The sequence below is a fragment of the Triticum dicoccoides genome, chromosome 7B (genome assembly GCF_002162155.2).
Source record: "Triticum dicoccoides isolate Atlit2015 ecotype Zavitan chromosome 7B, WEW_v2.0, whole genome shotgun sequence".
NCBI classification, from domain to species: domain Eukaryota; kingdom Viridiplantae; phylum Streptophyta; class Magnoliopsida; order Poales; family Poaceae; genus Triticum; species Triticum dicoccoides.
Genome location: NC_041393.1, coordinates 166,506,281 through 166,512,781, shown reverse-complemented (window position 1 = coordinate 166,512,781; position 6,501 = coordinate 166,506,281).

Here is a 6,501-nt window from a genome sequence, read left to right as displayed (position 1 = left end):
GGGGTATGAACCATAGAGAAGTTGGAATACAATAGGTTTAACACCAATATAAATAAATTATGAGTTCATTACAGTACCTTAAAGTTGTGGTTTGCTTTCTTGCACTAACGGAGCTTATGAGATTTTCTGTTGAGTTTTGTGTTGTTAAGTTTTCAAGTTTTGGGTAAAATTTTAATGGATTATGGAATAAGGAGTGGCAAGAGACTAAGCTTGGGATGCCCAAGGCACCCCAAGGTAAAATTCAAGGATAAACAAAAGCCTAAGCTTGGGGATGCCCCAGAAGGCATCCCCTCTTTCGTCTTCCTCTATCGGTAACTTTACTTGGAGCTATATTTTTATTAACCACATGATATGTGTTTTGCTTGGAGCGTCTTGTATGATTTGAGTCTTTGGTTTTTAGTTTACCACAATCATCCTTGCTGTACCAAACTTTTTGGAGAGACACACATGAATCGGAATTTATTAGAATACTCTGTATGCTTCACTTATATCTTTTGAGCTAGACAATTTTGCTCTAGTGCTTCACTTATATCTTTTTAGAGCACGGCGGTGGTTTTATTTTGTAGAAATTATTGATCTCTAATGCTTCACTTATATTATTTTGAGAGTCTTCTAGAACAGCATGGTATTTGCTTTGGTAATAAAATTGGTCCTAATATGATGGGCATCCAAGTTGGGTATAATAAAAACTATCATATAGAGTGCATTGAACACTATGATCAATTTGATACTTAATAGTTGTTTTGAGATATAAAGGTGGTAATGTTAGAGTCATGTTAGTTGGGTAATTATGAAATTGAGAAATACTTGTGTTGAAGTTGGCAAGTCCCGTAGCATGCACGTATGGTAAAAGTTGTGTGACAAATTTGTAGCATGGGGTGCTCTTTGATTGCCTTCCTTATGTGTGGAGGTCGGGATCGTGCGATGGTTAACTCCGACCAACCCTTCCCCTAGGATCATGCGTAGTAGTACTTTGCTTCAACGGATAATAAACTTTTGCAATAAGTATATGAGTTCTTTATGACTAATGTAAGTCCATGGATTATACTCACTCTTACCCTTCCATCATTGCTAGCCTTTACGGTACCGTGAATTGCCCTTTCTCACCTTGAGAGTTGGTGCAAACTTCGTTGGTGGATCCAAACCCTGTGATACGATACGCTCTGTCACACATAAACCTCCTTATATCTTCCTCAAAACAGCCACCATACCTACCTATTATGGTATTTCCATAGACATTCCGAGATATATTGCCATGCAACTTTCCACCATTCCGTTTATTATGACACGCTCCATCATTGTCATATTGCTTTTGCATGATCATGTAGTTGACATCATATTTGTGGCAAAGCCACCTTTATAATTCTTTCATACATGTCGCTCTATATCCATTGCATATCCTGGTACACCGCGGGAGGCATTCACATAGAGTCATATTTTGTTCTAAGTATTGAGTTGTAATTCTTGAGTTGTAAATAAATAAAAGTGTGATGATCTTCCATTATTAGAGCATTGACCCAAGTGAGGAAAGGATGATGGAGACTATGATTCTCCCACAAGTTGGGATGAGACTTCGGACTTTATGAAAAATAAAAGAGGCCAAAGAAGCCCAAATAAAAAAAAAGAGGCCAAAGAAGCCCACCAAAATAAAAAATGAGAGAAAAAGAGAGAAGGGACAATGTTACTATCCTTTTTCCACACTTTTGCTTCAAATTATCACCATGATCTTCATGATAGAGAGTCTGCTATGTTGTCACTTTCATATACTAGTGGGATTTTTTCTATATAGAACTTGGCTTGTATATTCCAATGATGGGCTTCCTCAAAATGCCTTAGGTCTTCGTGAGCAAGCAAGTTGGATGCACACCCACTTAGTTGTTTTGTTGAGCTTTCATACATTTATAGCTCTAGTGCATCCGTTGCATGGCAATCCCTACTCCTCGTATTGACATCAATTGATGGGCATCTCCATAGCCCATTGATTAGCCACGTCAATATGAGACTTTCTCCTTTTTTGTCTTCTCCACACAACCTCCACCATCATATTCTATTCCACCCATAGTGCTATATCCATGGCTTATGCTCATGTATTGCGTGGGAGTTAAAAAAAAGTTGAAGCGCGTTAAAAAGTATGAACCAATTACTTGGCTGAAACCGGGGTTGTGCATGATGGGAGTATTTTGTGTGACGGAAATGAAGCATGGCCTAACTATATGATTTTGTAGGGATAAGCTTTCTTTGGCTACGTTATTTTGATAAGACATGATTACTTGTTAGCATGCTTGAAGTATTACTATTTTTATGTCAATATGAACTTTTATTTTGAATCATTCGGATCTGAACATTCATGCCACAATAAAGAAAATTACATTGAGACATATGGTAAGTAGCATTCCACATCAAAAATTCTGTTTTTATCATTTACCTACTCGAGGACGAGCAGGAATTAAGCTTGGGGATGCTTGATACGTCTCCAACATATCTATAATTTTTTTATTGTTCCATGCTATTATATTACCCGTTTTGGATGTTTATGGGCTTTACTAAGAACTTTTATATCATTTTTGGGACTAACCTACTTACCAGAGGCCCAGCCCACATTGCTGTTTTTTGGCCTATTTCAGTGTTTTGCAGAAAAGGAATATCAAACGGAGTCCAAACGGAATGAAACCTTTGGGAGTGTTATTTTTGGAACAATTGCAATCCAGGAGACTTGGAGTGGACGTCAAGGAACAAACGAGGAAGCCACGAGGCAGGGAGGCGCGCCCTAGGGGGTAGGCGCGCCTCCCACCCTCGTGGGCCCATCGTGGCTCCCCTACCGACTTCCTTCGCCTATATATATCTACGTACCCTGAAAACATCCAGGAGCACCACGAAACCCTATTTCCACCGCCGCAACCTTCTGCACCCATGAGATCCCATCTTGGATTCTGGCGCTCTGTCGGAGGGGGAATCGATCACGGAGGGCTTCTACATCAACGCCAAAGCCTCTCCGATGTAGTGTGACTAGTTTACCACAGACCTTCGGGTCCATAGTTATTAGCTAGATGGCTTCTTCTCTCTCTTTGAATCTCAATAGAATGTTCTCCTTGATCTTCTTGGAGATCTATTCGACGTAACTCTTTTTGCGGTGTGTTTGTCGAGATCCGACGAATTGCGGGTTTATGATCAAGTTTAGCTATGAGAAATATTTGAATCTCCTCTGAATTCTTTTATGTATGATTGATTATCTTTGCAAGTCTCTTCAAATTATTAGTTTGGTTTGGCCTACTAGATTGATCTTTCTTGCCATGGGAGAAGTGCTTAGCTTTGGGTTCAATCTTGCGGTGTCCTTTCCCAGTGACAGCAGGGGCAGCAAGGTACATATTGTATTGTTGCCATCGAGGATAAAAAGATGGGGTTTATATCATATTGTTTGAGTTTATCCCTCTGCATCATGTCATCTTGCCTAATGCGTTACTCTGTTCTTATGAACTTAATACTCTAGATGCATGCTGGGTAGAGGTCGATGTGTGGATTAATAGTAGTAGATGAAGAATCGTTTCATTCTACTTGTCGCGGACGTGATGCCTATATACATGATCATGCCTAGATATTCTCATAACTATGCACTTTTCTATCAGTTGTTCGACAGTAATTTGTTCACCCACCGTAATACTTATGCTATCTTGAGAGAAGCCACTAGTGAAACCTATGGCCCCCGGGTCTATTTTCCATCATATAAGTTTCCGATCTACTTTATTTTGCAATCTTTACTTTTCAATCTACATCATAAACATACCAAAAACATTTATCACTTTTGCAAGTGGCCGTGAAGGGATTGAAAACCCCTTTATCGTGTTGGTTGCGAGGTTCTTATTTGTTTGTGTAGGTACGAGGGACTTGCGTGCAGCCTCCTACTGGATTGATACCTTGGTTCTCAAAAACTGAGGGAAATACTTATGCTACTTTGCTGTATCACCCTTTCCTCTTCAAGGGAAAACCAACGCAGTGCTCAAGAGGTAGTAGTGAGCATGCGTTAACGTGCATGCCCGAACTGTGATTCAAAAACCACAGTATACATAACATCTGGGGGTTCATAGTGTAATGAGTAAAAACATCTTTAGTCCGCCGACCGAATATATCCTTAAGAATGCTAACTTTCGGCTTCACCCAGTCTGAGGTACACATCTGGATGATCCGGCAGTAACAATCGCAGAGGTGCTCCCTTTTTTCCCTAGACAAACTAACGGGAACGCAGGGCATAAGCACAGGAGCCAGGCAACCCAGCTTGGCCAAAACTTAAGTCACATCGATGCATATAATGGCGAAGAAAAGGTACATATGAGGAAAAGACACATATGTGGTGAGCTTAATGCTCGGAAAATAATAATAATAAGCTTCTGTACAAGAAGCCCCCAGGTATAATGGACGTACATATTTGAGGATGTGTACGTCGTAGGTGCATGGTTTAGCCGTACGAAAGCTCTAAGGCTAAAAAAGAAAAAGCAAATAGAGAGGAAAAAAGAGTAAAGGAAACAAAAGGGAGAAGGAGACGAACAAAGAGTTTGGCGCTAGGCATAGAATCTTCGGAGTCTGGCCGCGTTCCATGGGTTCGGCTCTAGGCGATTGTCTGATGCATCACGCAGGCGGTACACTCCTCCGGTGAGAACTTCATCAATGATGAAGGGACCCTCCAACTTGGGCTTGAGTTTGTCCTTTTTCTTCTCCGGCAAGCGTAGAACGAGTTCGCCAACATTATAAGTCTTGGCCCTCACTTCTCCGCTTTGATATCTGCGGGCCTGTTGTTGATAAAATGCGGAACGGGCTTTTGCAACATCGCGCTCCTCCTCCAGGGCATCTAAGCTGCCCTGCCGATCAAGCTCGACCTCTCTCTCTCTTCATACATGTGCACTCGAGGTGAGTCATGAATAATGTCACAGGGTAACACAATCTTTGCGCTGTACACCATGAAGAAAGGTGTATATCCGGTAGTGCGGTTGGGCGTGGTCTGCAGCCCCCAGAGTACGGAGTCGAGCTCCTCGACCCAGTGCTTGTCTGATTCCTTCAAAGACCGCACTAGTCTGGGCTTAATGCCGCTCATAATAAGACCATTGGCTTGTTTTACTTGACCGTTTGTTTGCGGGTGATAGATGGCGGCATAATCGAGCTTAATGCCCAGATTAACACACCAGGTTTTCACCTCATCGGCTGTGAAATTGGAGCCGTTATCAGTGATGATGCTGTGTGGAACACCATAACGGTGCACAAACTGGATATGAAGTCTATCACTGGTCCAGCTTTGGCCGTTTTAACTGGTTTGGCCTCTATCCACTTAGTGAATTTGTCCACCATGACCAACATATATTTTTCTTATGGCTTCCTCCTTTAAGGGGTCCGACCATATCAAGCCCCCAGACCACGAAAGGCCAAGTGATGGGGATTGTTTGTAGAGCGGTGGGTGGCATATGGCTTTGGTTCGCGAAAAGCTAGCATCCGATGCAATGTTGGACAAGGTCCTGTGCACCTGCTCGGGCCGTCAGCCAATAGAAACCTGTATGGAAGGCCTTGCTTACAAGGGCCCGAGCCATGGCATGGTGACTGATACGTCCATTTTGCATCATGCTTTTATATCAATATTTATTGCATTATGGGCTGTTATTACACATTATATCCCAATATGTTTGGCTATTCTCTCTTATTTTACAAGGTTTACCATTAAGACGGGGAATGCCGGCAGCTGGAATTCTGGCTAGAAAGGAGCAAACATTGGAAATCTATTACGCACAGCTCCAAAAATCTTGAAACTCCACGAAAGTCAGTTTTGGAATTAATAAGAATTATTGAGCGAAGAAAACACCAGAGGGGGCCCACACCCTGGACAGGAGGGTGGGGGGAGCACCCCCTGTCTCCTGGGCCCCCTGGTGGCCCTCCGGTGCACATCTTGTGCTATATGAAGGCTTTTACCCTAGAAAAAATTAGAGGCAAGCTTACGGGACGAAACTCTGCCGCCACGAGGCGGAACCGTGGCGGAACCAATCTAGAGCTCCGGCAGAGCTGTTCTGCCAGGGAAACTACCCCCCGGGAGGGGGAAATCATCACCATCGTCATCACCAACGATCCTCCTCATCGGGAGGGGGTCAATCTCCATCAACATCTTCACCAGCACCATCTCCTCTCAAAATCCTAGTTCATCTCTTGTATCCAATCTTGTATCAAAACCACAAATTGGTACCTGTGGGTTGCTAGTAGTGTTGATTACTCCTTGTAGTTGATGCTAATTGGTTTAGTTGGTGGAAGATCATATGTTCAGATCCTTAATGCTTATTATTACTCCTCTGATTATGAACATGAATATGTGTTGTGAGTAGTTACGTTTGTTCCTGAGGACATGGGTGAAGTCTTGCTATTAGTAGTCATGTGAATTTAGTATTCGTTCGATATTTTTGATGAGATGTATGTTGTCTCTCCTCTAGTGGTGTTATGTGAACGTCGACTACATGACACTTCACCATTATTTGG